At 44.7% G+C, this 16,475-nt stretch overlaps 1 pseudogene; it reads right to left on the bottom strand.

Annotated features, from left to right (window-relative positions):
* The window catches only part of LOC106561268 (WW domain-containing oxidoreductase-like), a 289,940-nt pseudogene that overhangs the window by 165,895 nt on the left and 107,570 nt on the right, over positions 1 to 16,475 (bottom strand).

Genomic DNA, 16,475 nt, shown 5'->3' with positions numbered 1-16,475 from the left:
TGATTATAAACATCATTTGACATGTTTCTACAAAGTTTACGGGTACTATTTGGAATTTTCGTCTGCCTCTTGTGACAAACACGCCAACAAAATTGAGGTTTTTGGATATAAAAAGGGACTTTATCGAACAAAACAAACATTTATTGTGTAACTGGGAGTCTTGTGAGTGCAACCATATGAAGATCATCAAAGGTAAGTGATTAATTTTATTGCTATTTCTGACTTTCGTGACTAATCTACTTGGCTGCTAACTGTTTGTAATGTTTTGTGTGCTGAGCGCTGTCCTCAGATATTCGCATGGTTTGCTTTCGCCGTAAAGCCTTTTTGAAATCTGACAAGGCGGCTGGATTTACAACAAGTTAAGCTTTATTTTGATGTATTGCACTTGTGATTTCATGAAAGTTAAATATTTATAGTAATTTAATTTGAATTTGGCGCTCTGCAATTTCACAGGAAGTTGTCGAGGTGGGACGCTAGCATCCCACTGATCCATAAGAAGTTAAATAACACAAACAGCTCATTCAATAACCATGTAGCCATCTATTAAATAACACAAACAACTCATTTAATAACCAAGTAGCCATCTATTAAATAACACAAACAAATCATTTAATAACCAAGTAGCCATCTATTAAATAACACAAACAACTCATTTAATAACCAAGTAGCCATCTATTAAATAACACAAACAACTCATTTAATAACCAAGTAGCCATCTATTAAATAACACAAACAAATCATTTAATAACCAAGTAGCCATCTATTAAATAACACAAACAACTCATTTAATAACCAAGTAGCCATCTATTAAATAACACAAACAGCTCATTTAATAACCAAGTAGCCATCTATTAAATAACACAAACAGCTCATTTAATAACCAAGTAGCCATCTATTAAATAACACAAACAAATCATTTAATAACCAAGTAGCCATCTATTAAATAACACAAAGAACTCATTTAATAACCAAGTAGCCATCTATTAAATAACACAAACAGCTCATTTAATAACCAAGTAGCCATCTATTAAATAACACAAACAAATCATTTAATAACCAAGTAGCCATCTATTAAATAACACAAACAAATCATTTAATAACCAAGTAGCCATCTATTAAATAACACAAACAACTCATTTAATAACCAAGTAGCCATCTATTAAATAACACAAACAACTCATTTAATAACCAAGTAGCCATCTATTAAATAACACAAACAGCTCATTTAATAACCAAGTAGCCTTCTATTAAATAACACAAACAGCTCATTCAATAACCAAGTAGCCATCTATTAAATAACACAAACAGCTCATTCAATAACCAAGTAGCCATCTATTAAATAACACAAACAACTCATTTAATAACCAAGTAGCCATCTATTAAATAACACAAACAGCTCATTTAATAACCAAGTAGCCATCTATTAAATAACACAAACAGCTCATTTAATAACCAAGTAGCCATCTATTAAATAACACAAACAGCTCATTTAATAACCAAGTAGCCATCTATTAAATAACACAAACAGCTCATTTAATAACCAAGTAGCCATCTATTAAATAACACAAACAGCTCATTCAATAACCAAGTAGCCATCTATTAAATAACACAAACAGCTCATTCAATAACCAAGTAGCCACCTATTAAATAACACAAACAACTCATTCAATAACCAAGTAGCCATCTATAAAATAACACAAACAGCTCATTTAATAACCAAGTAGCAATCTATTAAATAACACAAACAACTCATTCAATAATCAAGTAGCCATCTATAAAATAACACAAACAACTCATTCAATAACCAAGTAGCCATCTATAAAATAACACAAACAGCTCAGAGTCATATCTCCTTTAGCCCACATAGTGACAGCTATGCAATATGGTGATCCTTTAGCATCAGAAGTGTAAACTGTCTCCCTTACCATAGACTTGGTGAAGGGGCGAGCCAGTGTGAAGAACAGGGTCATCAGCCACCAGCTACGATGGATGGCAGTGTACATCATGTTCCCAGGGTGCACTGCATTGCAGGTGACCCCGTGGAGCGAGAGGCGTCGGTGGAGCTCGTTAGAGAACAGGAGGTTACAAAGCTTTGCCCGGTTGTAGGCCAGCATGGACCAGTAATCCTTCTTAGGAGGAGACAGCACAGCAAGGTCCACCTTACCACACTGGTCCAGCAGGTCTGTAAACCTAGGGAGAGAGGAACCAAGATTAACTTCATGTACCTAGTAAAGTTTCCACTTTACAGGAACAAGTCTAGGACCGAGTCCTTTAAGGATAACTTTAATGAAAGTACACTTGAATTAAATTCCATAGACCAGCGCTCTCCAACCCTGTTCCTGGAGATCTACCGTCCTGTAGGTTTACGCGCCAAACCCTAATCTAGCTCACCTGATTCTAATAATTAGCTGGATGATAAGGTGAATCAGGTTAGTTACAACTGGGGTTGGAGCGAAACTCTTCAGGCACAGGGTTGTAGAGCCCTTCCATAGACTATACACATTTAAAATAGAAGTAGAAAAGTAAATGTGTGCATCGGTGCTGTAGTTACTATAGCAGCAGAAGTGTGGTCCTGGCTGAATACAAATCTAATGCGTGACAGGATGGTTTTTAATTGCCTGCGACAGAGCAGTTAAAGCCCAGATGTTTGACAAGGCTTTCGAACATTACACCGCTCGCTGGGTTATTATGCAGTCACAATAACACAGAGACACAACGCAGTCAAACACACTCCCTCCTCCTCCCTCAAAATGTGTGTGTGTTTCTGTCTGTTTGTGGTTGTGTGCATCTACATCTTAATCCAGTCATTAGAAACCCACCAATCAACATGTCACCTGGGTTTCCTTGTTGTGATTTTCCAAGCTGCCTGCCTGGCGTTTGCTTACCGTCCCCTCTCCGCTACATCCTTGCTTGGCTAAATTACAACATCTGCAGGCTTTATATTTCATGTGAAGAAACTTCACAACTGCTTTAGCGCTTGGTAGGGTTAATAAATCACTTGGCTATACACATTTTTCTCTCAAAGCAAGTTTCTTGATATTTAATAATACAATATGCTCTCTTTTAACTTGCGCCTGTCAAGATTTAAATAAGGTTACACTGATTTCATAGTGACCTACACCACATTGTCAACACTGTAAAATGTCTGTCTTTTTAGTTCAGAAAATAGCACAAATAGAAACATTCCTGGCTTTTACTTAGACATAAAGAGACCATTTCAGCCATCTAACCGTAACCCTTTCACAGAGGGTGTAATAGGGGGTTTAGGATACAGTGTAACAGAGAGATTTAATACAATATTTGCTCTCCTGGTCTTTGAGAAGGCCTAATGCACTTATTAGTATTGTGTCAATTACACTGCAGACCCTGGTGTTGGGGGTGATAACGTTTTCTGCCTTTTCCCCCATCCCTCTGCCTCTCTGTCTCCATCCCTCCTCCTCTCTCTCCATCCCTTCATACCTCCATCTCCCCTACCCTGTCTGCTATACTCTGTAGGTCACAACTTTACATTTCAACAGGGGGCTTAGGGTGTATAATCTACTACCAGGTCAGGGGTCAGACAGAGCCTGTTAGGCAGAGGCTAAGTGAAATAACCAGGAAGTCACGGGAAATAACACACAAACAGAAAAGTGAGTAACTTCAACGGATGCAATATAGGTGTGGAATGGAGCGGGCAGAATGGCAGATGTAATATCAGATATGTTCTCTATCCCCTCTTCTATTCTGGACCAGTCTGTAACTGACTCTCTGTTCTGGCTAAGCCCTCTTTGAAGGGGTTAGGCACCATTGATTAGGGATGGGAGAGGAGGGCAAGACTGGGGGAGGAATAGGATGGAGGAATACAGGAGGGGCTGGGAGAGGAGGGTGAGACTAGGGGAAGAATAGGATGGAGGAATAAAGCAGGGGATGGGAGAGGAAGGCAAGACTGGGGAATAGGATGGAGGAATAAAGCAGGGGATGGGAGAGAAGGGCGAGACTGGGGAAGGAATAGGATGGAGGAATAAAGCAGGGGATGGGAGAGGAGGGTGAGACTGGGGGAGGAATAGGATGGAGGAATAAAGCAGGGGATGGGAGAGGAGGGTGAGACTGGGGAATAGGATGGAGGAATAAAGCAGGGGATGGGAGAGGAAGGCAAGACTGGGGAATAGGATGGAGGAATGAATACAGGAGGGGATGGGAGAGGAGGGCGAGACTGGGGGGAGGAATAGGATGGAGGAATAAAGCAGGGGATGGGAGAGGAGGGCGAGACTGGGGGAAGAATAGGATGGAGGAATAAAGCAGGGGATGGGAGAGGAGGGCGAGACTGGGGGAGGAATAGGATGGAGGAATACAGGAGGGGATGGGAGAGGAGGGCGAGACTGGGGGAATAGGATGGAGGAATGAAAGCAGGGGATGGGAGAGGAGGGTGAGACTGGGGAAGGAATAGCATGGAGGAATAAAGCAGGGGATGGGAGAGGAGGGCGAGACTGGGGGAGGAATAGGATGGAGGAATACAGGAGGGGATGGGAGAGGAGGGCGAGACTGGGGGGATAGGATGGAGGAATGAATACAGGAGGGGATGGGAGAGGAGGGCGAGACTGGGGGAGGAATAGGATGGAGGAATAAAGCAGGGGATGGGAGAGGAGGGCGAGACTGGGGGAGGAATACAGAAAGGGATGGGAGAGGAGGGCGAGACTGGGGGAGGAATAGGATGGAGGAATAAAGCAGGGGATGGGAGAGGAGGGCGAGACTGGGGGAGGAATAGGATGGAGGAATAAAGCAGGGGATGGGAGAGGAGGGGCGAGACTGGGGGAGGAATAGGATGGAGGAATAAAGCAGGGGATGGGAGAGGAGGGCGAGACTGGGGAAGGAATAGGATGGAGGAATAAAGCAGGGGATGGGAGAGGAGGGTGAGACTGGGGGGAATAGGATGGAGGAATACAGGAGGGGATGGGAGAGGAGGGTGAGACTGGGGGAGGAATAGGATGGAGGAATACAGGAGGGGATGGGTGGGGAGAGACAAAGTTTTGTGGAAATAGGTAGAAAGGAAGCGAAAAGAGGAGAGGGGAAATGGGAGGGATGGAAAGAAGAGAAACATGGCGAGAGGAAAGGGCCTGCTCTCGTTGTAACTTATTAAACAGGTCCGGTATCAATAATATGTTGTCATTTCACTTTCTTTCAAATCACACTTCACTCACCCTGTCAGTGTACGGAGCTGACCTCTTGTGAATGAGTCTCATGACTGTAGTTGACTAATTGGTCAGCTAGAATAACTCTGCCAGGGGCATTGTGATTGGCTGACTGTAGCCAGGATCAATGTGTCCCATGCACACGGACTGCCTCTGATACACACAGGACAACATACTGTAGAAGTACTCCCTCCCTCCCTCCCTCCCACCCTCCCTCCCTCCCTCCCACCCTCCCTCCCACCCAAGTTAACGCACAAAAGAGAAAATAAATAAACATAAATATGGGGTGTATTTACAATGGTGTTTGTTCTTCACTGGTTGACCTTTTCTTGTGGCAACAGGTCACACATCTTGCTGCTGTGATGGCACACTGTGGTATTTCACCCAATAGATATGGGAGTTTATCAAAATTGGGTTTGTTTTCAAATTCTTTCTGGGTCTGTGTAATCTGAGGGAAATATGTGTCTCTAATATGGTCATACATTTGGCAGGAGGTCAGGAAGTGCAGCTCAGCTTCCACCTCATTTTATGTGCACATAGTCTGTCTTCTCTTGAGAGCCGGGTCTGCCTAGGGTAGCCTTTCTCAATAGCAAGGCTATGCTCACTGAGATTTAATGTCAGGGCCCAGGTCTGACAGAATCTGTGCAGAAGATCTAGGTGCTGCTCTAGGTCCTCCTTGGTTGGGGACAGAAGCACCAGATCATCAGCAAACAGTAGACATTTGACTTCAGATTCTAGTAGGGTGAGGCCGGGTCCTGCAGACTGTTCTAGTGCCCTCGCCAATTTTTTGATATATATGTTGAAGAGGGTGTGCCTTAAGCTGCATCCCTGTCTCACTCCACGGTCCTGTGGAAAGAAATGTGTGTGTGATTGGATTGGGGTGATCAGTCCTTGGTTCCAAATATTGGAGAATATGCCAGAGCTGAGGATGATGTTAAAGAGTTTAAGTATAGCCAATTGGAATGTGTGGTCTGTATATTTAATCATTTCATTTAGGATACCATCAACCCCACAGGCCTTTTTGGGTTGGAGGGTTTGTATTTTGTCCTGTAGTTCATGCAATGTAATTGGAGAATCCAGTGGGTTCTGGTAGTCGTTAACCTGTTGTGGTGTAGGGGGCAGTATTTTCACGGCCGGATGAAAAACGTACCCAATTTAAACAGGTTACTACTCTGGCCCAGAAACTAGAATATGCATATTATTAGTAGATTTGGATAGAAAACACTGACGTTTCTAAAACTGTTTGAATGGTGTCTGTGAGTATAACAGAACTCATATGGCAGGCAAAAACCTGAGAAAAATCCAAGCAGGAAGTGGAAAGTCTGAGAATTGTAGTTCTTCTTTTGATTCTCTATCGAAACTACAGTGTCTGTGGGGTGACGTTGCACTTCCTAAGGCTTCCATTGGCTGTCAACAGCCTTCAGAAAGTGGTTTGAGCATTCTCCTGTCACTGGACAGATAATAGGAGCTCAGTTTCTGAGTGGACTGCCTGGAGACAAAGGAATTGAATATGCTATTGTCTGGATGGAATATTATCGCAATTTTATGTTAAAAATACCATAAAGATTGATTTTAAACAGCGTTTGACATGCTTCTAAGTACGGTAATGGAACATTTTGACTTTTTGTCTCTGGTACCGCGCTCGTGCGGTATGCCTTTGGATAGTGACCTGAACGCACGAGGTTTTTGGACATTAATATGGATTATTTCGAACAAAAACTACATTTCTTGTGGAAGTAGCAGTCCTGGGAGTGCATTCTGATGAAGATCAGCAAAGGTAAGACAATATTTCTAATACTAATTCTGAGTTTAGGTTGCCCCGAACTAGGCGGGTGTCTGTATAGCTCGCTGTGATGGCTGAGCTAAGTACTCAGAATATTGAAAAATGTGCTTTCTCCGTAAAGCTATTTTAAAATCTGACACAGCGGTTGCATCCAGGAGTAGTCTATCTATAATTCTTTAAATAATTGTTATATATTTTGGCAACGTTTATGATGAGTATTTTTGTAAATTGATGTGCACATTCACCGGACGTTTTGGTGGGAATACATTTTCTGAACATCACGCGCCAATGTAAAATGCTGGTTTTGGATATAAATATGAACTTTATCGAACAAAACATACATGTATTGTGTAACATAATGTCCTAGGAGTGTCATCGAATGAAGATCGTCAAAGGTTAGTGCTTCATTTAGCTGTGTTTTGGGTTTTATTGACACATGTCCTTGCTTGGAAAATGGCTGTGTGATTATTTTTGTCTATGTACTCTCCTAATATAATCTAAATGTTTTGTTTTTCGCTGTAAAGCCTTTTGAAATCGGACAATGTGGTTACATCAAGGAGAAGTGTATCTTTAAAATTATGTAAAATATACTGCTCAAAAAATAAAGGGAACACTTAAACAACACAATGTAACTCCAAGTCAATCACACTTCTGTGAAATCAAACTGTCCACTTAGGAAGCAACACTGATTGACAATAAATTTCACATACTGTTGTGCAAATGGAATAGACAACAGGTGGAAATTATAGGCAATAAGCAAGACACCCCCAATAAAAAAGTGGTTCTGCAGGTGGAGACCACAGACCACTTCTCAGTTCCTATGCTTCCTGGCTGATGTTTTGGTCACTTTTGAATGCTGGCGGTGCTTTCACTCTAGTGGTAGCATGAGACGGAGTCTACAACCCACACAAGTGGCTCAGGTAGTGCAGCTCATCCAGGATGGCACATCAATGCGAGTTGTGGCAAGAAGGTTTGCTGTGTCTGTCAGCGTAGTGTCCAGAGCATGGAGGCGCTACCAGGAGACAGGCCAGTACATCAGGAGACGTGGAGGAGGCCGTAGGAGGGCAACAACCCAGCAGCAGGACCGCTACCTCCGCCTTTGTGCAAGGAGGAGCAGGAGAAGCACTGCCAGAGCCCTGCAAAATGACCTCCAGCAGGCCACAAATGTGCATGTGTCTGCTCAAACGGTCAGAAACAGACTCCATGAGGGTGGTATGAGGGCCCGACGTCCACAGGTGGGGTTGTGCTTACAGCCCAACACCGTGCAGGACGTTTGGCATTTGCCAGAGAACACCAAGATTGGCAAATTCGCCACTGGCGCCCTGTGCTCTTCACAGATGAAAGCAGGTTCACACTGAGCACGTGACAGACGTGACAGAGTCTGGAAACGCCCGTGGAGAACGTTCTGCTGCCTGCAACATCCTCCAGCATGACCGGTTTGGCGGTGGGTCAGTCATGGTGTGGGGTGGCATTTCTTTGGGGGGCCGCACAGCCCTCCATGTGCTCGCCAGAGGTAGCCTGACTGCCATTAGGTACCGAGATGAGATCCTCAGACCCCTTGTGAGACCATATGCTGGTGCGGTTGGCCCTGGGTTCCTCCTAATGCAAGACAATGCTAGACCTCATGTGGCTGGAGTGTGTCAGCAGTTCCTGCAAGAAGAAGGCATTGATGCAATGGACTGGCCCGCCCGTTCCCCAGACCTGAATCCAATTGAGCACATCTGGGACATCATGTCTCGCTCCATCCACCAACGCCACGTTGCACCACAGACTGTCCAGGAGTTGGCGGATGCTTTAGTCCAGGTCTGGGAGGAGATCCCTCAGGAGACCATCCGCCACCTCATCAGGAGCATGCCCAGGCGTTGTAGAGAGGTCATACAGGCACGTGGAGGCCACATACACTACCAAGCCTCATTTTGACTTGTTTTAAGGACATTACATCAAAGTTGGATCAGCCTGTAGTGTGGTTTTCCACTTTAATTTTGAGTGTGACTCCAAATCCAGACCTCCATGGGTTGATAAAAATAATCAATGGAAATCCAATTTATGTGATTTTGTTGTCAGCACATTCAACTATGCAAAGAAAAAAGTATTTAATAAGATTATTTATTTAATTCAGATCTAGGATGTGTTGTTTAAGTGTTCCCTTTATTTTTTTGAGCAGTGTTATATGTTTGAGAAAGTTGAATTATGACATTTTGTTGTTTTTGAATTTGCCACCCTGATATTTCACTGGCTGTGTCCCGCAGCGTCCCACGTAGCCCATAGAAGTTAATAGTTGATTTTGAGATTTGATCATGTATATGTATATAGTGTTTTACAATTTTCCAAGAAATGGTTAGTCTATGGATTCTTCAAATACATTGAGCTGATTTCTGACATGCTGTTCCTCTCTCCCGGTCTCTCTCTCTGTCTCTCCCGGTCTCTCTCTCCCTGTCTCTCTGTCTCTCTCTCCCTGTCTCTCTGTCTCTCTCTCCCTGTCTCTCTGTCTCTCTCTCCCTGTCTCTCTGTCTCTCTGTGTTTCTCTCTCTGTCTCTCCCGGTCTCTCTCTCCCTGTCTCTCTGTCTCTCTCTCTCTGTCTCTCTCTCTCTGTCTCTCTCTCTCTCTGAGCCCTAGGACCATACCTCAGGACTACCTGGCCTGATGACCCCTGGCCGTCCCCGTGGTCGTGCTGCTGATCCAGTTTCTGCTGTTTTGCCTGTGGCTATGGAACCATGACCTGTTCACCAGATGTGCTACCTTGCACTGGACCTGCTGTTTTCGACCCCTCTCTCCTTCTCTCTCCTTCTCTACTGCACCTGCTGTATCGACCTCTGAATACTCGGCTATGAAAAGCCAACTGACATTTACTCCTGAGGTGCTGAACTGATGCACCCTCTACAACCACTGTGATTATTATTTGACCCTGCTGGTCATCTATGAACATTTGAACATCTTGAAGAAACGATCTGGCCTTAATGGCCATGTACTCTTATAATCTCCACCCAGCACAGCCAGAAAAGGACTAGCCAACTCTCGGAGCCCGGTTACTCTCTAGGTTCAGTTCAGTATTGATTTACATATAGTGTAAGTGTGAGGGTAGGGCTTATGGTTTAGGGGGTTAGGTAGTGGTTATAAATAATATTTGTTTAGTCAGTGAATACAGACCTGTGTGACTCAGAGGACACCACCACCACACGGGCGGGGGCGGAGCGTCGCAGCACTTCCTGTAGACACTGCACCAACAGGAAGTGACCTAGGTGGCAGATCTGGAAGGTGGACTCCAGGCCGTCCTCCGTCAGACGCCAAGGCTGGGTACACACCGCGTGCGTTACATATCAGGATGTGGAGCGGCCTAAGGGGAAAGGAGAGGGACATACAGGCAATGAGACACTGAGGGACAGTATTACAAGGTATAGGCATTGTGACCTCTTCTCCACTCTGTAACCAGAGATCTAGGGAGAAGGAAAGAGTGATGGAGAAGGAAAGGAACAGAGGAAGACAGGAGGGAAAGAGAGAGGTGTGCTATTCCTGTGTGCAGCTGCTAGAGACAGGGTATTAGTGATATGATATACTCTATGTATACTGTATAGAGGGCTTCCTCTCTTACTCTCCCATGGTCTGACTGAGAGATACTGAATACAGTTGGACACCAGCCAACACCTTGAATAGTCATCATATCAACCAGAGAGAGAGAGAGAGAGAGAGAGAGAGAGAGAGAGAGAGAGTGAGAGAGAGAGAGAAAGAGAGAGACAAGAAGGGTAGACACAGGAAAACCTGGCTCCCTGTAGAGGAAAGGCTGTGCAACCACTGCAGTTGAGGGACAGTGTCTAACAGACCAATCAACCTGCACATGTACTCTACTGTATGCTTATTGTTATTGTTGAATGTATGGTTATTTTGACCCTTGGTTATTGTTGTTACTGTTGTCCCGTTGACAATTTTGATTCTCATTTTTATTTATTTTTATATTGTAAATATTCAAAATAAGCTTTGGCAATATGTACATTGTTTCGTCATGCCAATAAAGCAAATTGAATTGCAATTGAGAGGGAGAGAGAGGGGGGGAGAAAGAGAGAGGGGAGGTTGGGGGGGATTTGGCAAAAAATACTTCAATCAGTTATAGAACCCATTGCCCTCTATGGCTGTGAGGTTTTGCGTTGTACTTTGTGTACAATGCAAAACCCCAAACAATGCATGCAGAGCAGAATGAGGACTACACCCACTAGCGGGACGCCTAGCCCTGAAAGGTTATCAACATCCAGAAGTTGCGGGACGCCTAGCCCTGAAAGGTTATCAACATCCAGAAGTTGCGGGACGCCTAGCCCTGAAAGGTTATCAACATCCAGAAGTTGCGGGACGCCTAGCCCTGAAAGGTTATCAACATCCAGAAGTTGCGGGACGCCTAGCCCTGAAAGGTTATCAACATCCAGAAGTTGCGGGACGCCTAGCCCTGAAAGGTTATCAACATCCAGAAGTTGCGGGACGCCTAGCCCTGAAAGGTTATCAACATCCAGAAGTTGCGGGACGCCTAGCCCTGAAAGGTTATCAACATCCAGAAGTTGCGGGACGCCTAGCCCTGAAATGTTATCAACATCCAGAAGTTGCGGGACGCCTAGCCCTGAAAGGTTATCAACATCCAGAAGTTGCGGGACGCCTAGCCCTGAAAGGTTATCAACATCCAGAAGTTGCGGGACGCCTAGCCCTGAAAGGTTATCAACATCCAGAAGTTGCGGGACGCCTAGCCCTGAAAGGTTATCAACATCCAGAAGTTGCGGGACGCCTAGCCCTGAAAGGTTATCAACATCCAGAAGTTGCGGGACGCCTAGCCCTGAAATGTTATCAACATCCAGAAGTTGCGGGACGCCTAGCCCTGAAAGGTTATCAACATCCAGAAGTTGCGGGACGCCTAGCCCTGAAAGGTTATCAACATCCAGAAGTTGCGGGACGCCTAGCCCTGAAAGGTTATCAATATCCAGAAAAGACCTGTTCAATTCTACAACCACCTAAAAGGAAGCGATGACCACACATTCCACCACAAAGCCTCACCTACAAAGAGATTAACCTAGAGAAGTTCTATCAGCCAGCTGGTTCTGGGGCTCTGTTCACAAACAGACTCCACACCAAGGGGCCAGGGTTGCAGTCTAGAAGCACTGTTGACTGCTCCTACATGTTTGCTTCGGTACTCTGGCCATGTCGGGCTGTGAGAGATCCTTGTCGGCGGCATCCCTCCAGCAAGCTCGAAACCACGGTAACACTGGCGAACAATCCAAACACAGCCGCCAATTTTTTATTTCTTCTTAGAATTAATTACGAGGCCCAGGGCAGTTTGTGTACCCTGTGTTTAAGACTGCCTGCTGGATTCATTAAAAACTGGATGCTAGAAATTGAATGTGTGAATTGTTATGCATGGCTCTAATGATTCTTCCCTATAACATTGTTAGAGAGGACTGGAGTGAACATTCACCTTCAGGCCTCCTAACACACAGCTCACACAGCACACACAGCTCACACAGCACACACAGCTCACACAGCTCACACAGCTCACACAGCACACACAGCTCACACAGCACACACAGCTCACACAGCACACACAGCTCACACAGCACACACAGCACACACAGCTCACACAGCACACACAGCTCACACAGCACACACAGCTCACACAGCACACACAGCTCACACAGCACACACAGCACACATAGCTCACACAGCACACACAGCTCACACAGCACACACAGCTCACACAGCTCACACAGCACACACAGCTCACACAGCACACACAGCTCACACAGCTCACACAGCACACACAGCTCACACAGCTCACACAGCTCACACAGCACACACAGCTCACACAGCTCACACAGCTCACACAGCACACACAGCTCACACAGCTCACACAGCACACACAGCTCACACAGCACACACAGCTCACACAGCACACACAGCACACACAGCACACACAGCACACACAGCTCACACAGCTCACACAGCTCACACAGCACACACAGCTCACACAGCTCACACAGCACACACAGCTCACACAGCTCACACAGCACACACAGCTCACACAGCTCACACAGCACACACAGCTCACACAGCTCACACAGCACACACAGCTCACACAGCTCACACAGCACACACAGCTCACACAGCACACACAGCTCACACAGCTCACACAGCACACACAGCACACACAGCTCACACAGCTCACACAGCTCACACAGCACACACAGCTCACACAGCTCACACAGCTCACACAGCTCACACAGCACACACAGCTCACACAGCTCACACAGCTCACACAGCACACACAGCTCACACAGCACACACAGCACACACAGCTCACACAGCTCACACAGCTCACACAGCACACACAGCTCACACAGCTCACACAGCACACACAGCTCACACAGCACACACAGCACACACAGCTCACACAGCTCACACAGCACACACAGCTCACACAGGGTTCATTACTGAGAGTCACACTCAGTCCACACCAACTACAGAATGCTTACATATGCAAATCATACTCTACTGTGCTAAATACAGAATCTTTAAAAAACTCTTAGCTGCAGTGTTTAACCCAAAGTAAGAAGTCATCTTTAGATTGAATTCCAAATCCACTGCCTAAATGTAACCAGCGTCAGTGACTTAATAGAGCCAGAGAACAGGTTAGTGGGTAATAAGAAAGCAGTGTTTGGACACACGTACTCATTCAAAGGTGTTTCTATATTGTTTGCTATTTTCTACATTGTAGAATAATACTGAAGACATCCAAACTATGAAATAACACATATGGAATCATGTAGTAAGCAAAAAAGTGTTCAACAAATCAAAATATATTTTATATTTGAGATTCTTCAAAGTAGCCACCCTTTGCCTTGATGACAGCTTTGCACACTCTTGGCATTCTCTCAACCAGCTACATGAGGTAGTCACCTGGACTGCATTTCAATTAACAGGTGTGCCTTGTTAAAAGTTAATTTGTGGAATTTCTTTCCTTCTTAATGCGTTTGAGCCAGTCAGTTGTGTTGTGACAAGGTAGGGTTGGTATACAGAAGATAGCCCTATTTGGTAAAAGACCAAGTCCATATTATGGCAAGAACAGCTCAAATAAGCTAAATTGACTGACATGAAGTAACAAAGCATTTGGAATACACTTCTAACTTGGTTTAAAAATGTTTAAAAAGGCTTCTAAAGTTTGTCATTTCTACATGTTTTTTTGTATGTTTTAACTTGATTTGCAATAACGAAAAATGAATCAACCCCTACAAAAATGTCCATTAATTATAATCCATATAATAATAATTCACATTTCCTGTTGCTGCAGGATTATTTTCCTGCTGTGAGAAACTGGTCAAATTAAGATAGGACATCTGTATGTAAGACCTCTTTCAGTTAGATATCAGCAAACTTTCATAGATCCAAATTGTCCAAAAAAAACTGTTGGTGATTTTACAGGTCAGTTAAAGAGGGACCACCAGTTAAAACCAGAACACAAGTTAGGCGAGAGCACTTGTCCTTAATGTGTAACTCTCAGAGCTCATAACCCCTCCTCCTCCTCAGAAGAGCAGACATCAGTTCCTAGCCCAGGGTCTCATCTTCATAACCACCGGTCTAATGAAGGTCTTTAATGGGTCTACTGCTGCTGGCCCGGTCTAACTGTTATCTTAGCGCTGGTCAAGCGGGGGTGTTAAGTACCAAACAGGGACAGATGAGTATATTGTATATTTAGTATAACTAGCCCCTTTTGGCCTGATCTCTGACATCAATGATAACCTGCCTGGAGGAGGTGATTGGCTCTGTGTGCTGCTGGGCTCTGTCCAATGATCATTAACACAGGACTTTATTGGCCATACATGGACGGGAGCTGGAACAAACACACACACAGGGTAGAAATGTGTGTGTTTTGTGTGTTTGCTGTGCCTGAAGACAAGCGTTCTCTAATATAGTTGTGGCAGTATCAGACAACTGCCCCATGCCATTCACAGCTCACAGACTCTCCTCTCCCCTCGACTCTGCTCTAACGTCCCCTGGGATGCCCCCACAAATATATTTTAGTGATTACATTTAGTTTTGATACTTAATATAAATCCCTTTAGAACCCATAGCGGCCACCGACTGTATTTCTTTAAATTACTATAGCGACCACCGACTGTATTTCTTTAAATTCCTATAGCGGCCACCGACTGTATTTCTTTGAATTACTATAGCGGCCACCGACTGTATTTCTTTAAATTCCTATAGCGGCCACCGACTGTATTTCTTTAAATTACTATAGCGGCCACCGACTGTATTTCTTTAAATTACTATAGTGGCCACCGACTGTATTTCTTTAAATTACTATAGCGACCACCGACGGCATTTCTTTAAATTACTATAGCGACCACATTTCTTTAAATTACTATAGCGGCCACCGACTGTATTTCTTTAAATTCCTATAGCGGCCACCGACTGTATTTCTTTAAATTACTATAGCGGCCACCGACTGTATTTCTTTAAATTCCTATAGCGACCACCGACTGTATTTCTTTAAATTCCTATAGCGGCCACCGACTGTATTTCTTTAAATTCCTATAGCAACCACCGACTGTATTTCTTTAAATTACTATAGCGGCCACCGACTGTATTTCTTTAAATTCCTATAGCGACCACCGACTGTATTTCTTTAAATTACTATAGCGGCCACCGACGGCATTTCTTTAAATTACTATAGCGACCACCGACGGCATTTCTTTAAATTACTATAGCGGCCACCGACTGTATTTCTTTAAATTACTATAGCGACCACCGACTGTATTTCCTTAAATTACTATAGCGGCCACCGACGGCATTTCTTTAAATTACTATAGCGGCCGTGAAAGGCTTTGTTTTTCTAACAATAACATCTGTGTCAACGTCGCAGTGCTAGCTGTGCCACTAGAGATCCTGGTTCGAGTCCAGGCTCTGTCACAGCCGGCCGCGACCAGTAGACCCATGGGCCGGGCGCACAATTGGCCCAGCGTCGTCCGGGTTAGGGGAGGGTTTGGCCGGCAGGGATGTTCTTGTCCCATTGCGCACTAGCAACTCCTGTGGCGGGCCGGGAGCAAATGCACGCTGACACGGTCACCAGGTGTACGGTGTTTCCTCAGACACATTGGTGCGGCTGGCTTCCGGGTTAAGCGAGCAGTGTGTCAAGAAGCAGTGCAGCTTAGCAGGGTTGTGTTTCAGATGACACATGGCTCTCGACCATCGCCTCTCCAGAGTCCGTACAGGAGTTGCAGCGAAGGGACAAGACTGTAACTACCAATTGGATACCACAAAGTTGGGGAGAAAAAGGGGTACAAAAAATATATATATAATTTAGACACCGGGTATGCTATCATTTGACTTTTCAACGGTTTTTAACTGCATTACTCAAAATGACAGCGCCGAAGCAGACATGTCTTTTCACTGTGAATGATGTCGAGGTGAGTGAAATAGGTAAACAGCAGATATACAGTGCCATCTGAAAGTATTCAGACCCCCTTGACCTTTTCCATATTTTGTTACGTTACAGC

The sequence above is a fragment of the Salmo salar genome, chromosome ssa17 (genome assembly GCF_905237065.1).
Source record: "Salmo salar chromosome ssa17, Ssal_v3.1, whole genome shotgun sequence".
Lineage (NCBI taxonomy): Eukaryota > Metazoa > Chordata > Actinopteri > Salmoniformes > Salmonidae > Salmo > Salmo salar.
Note: the sequence above shows the minus strand (reverse complement) of the source record. Positions and strands in the feature narration are given on the sequence as shown.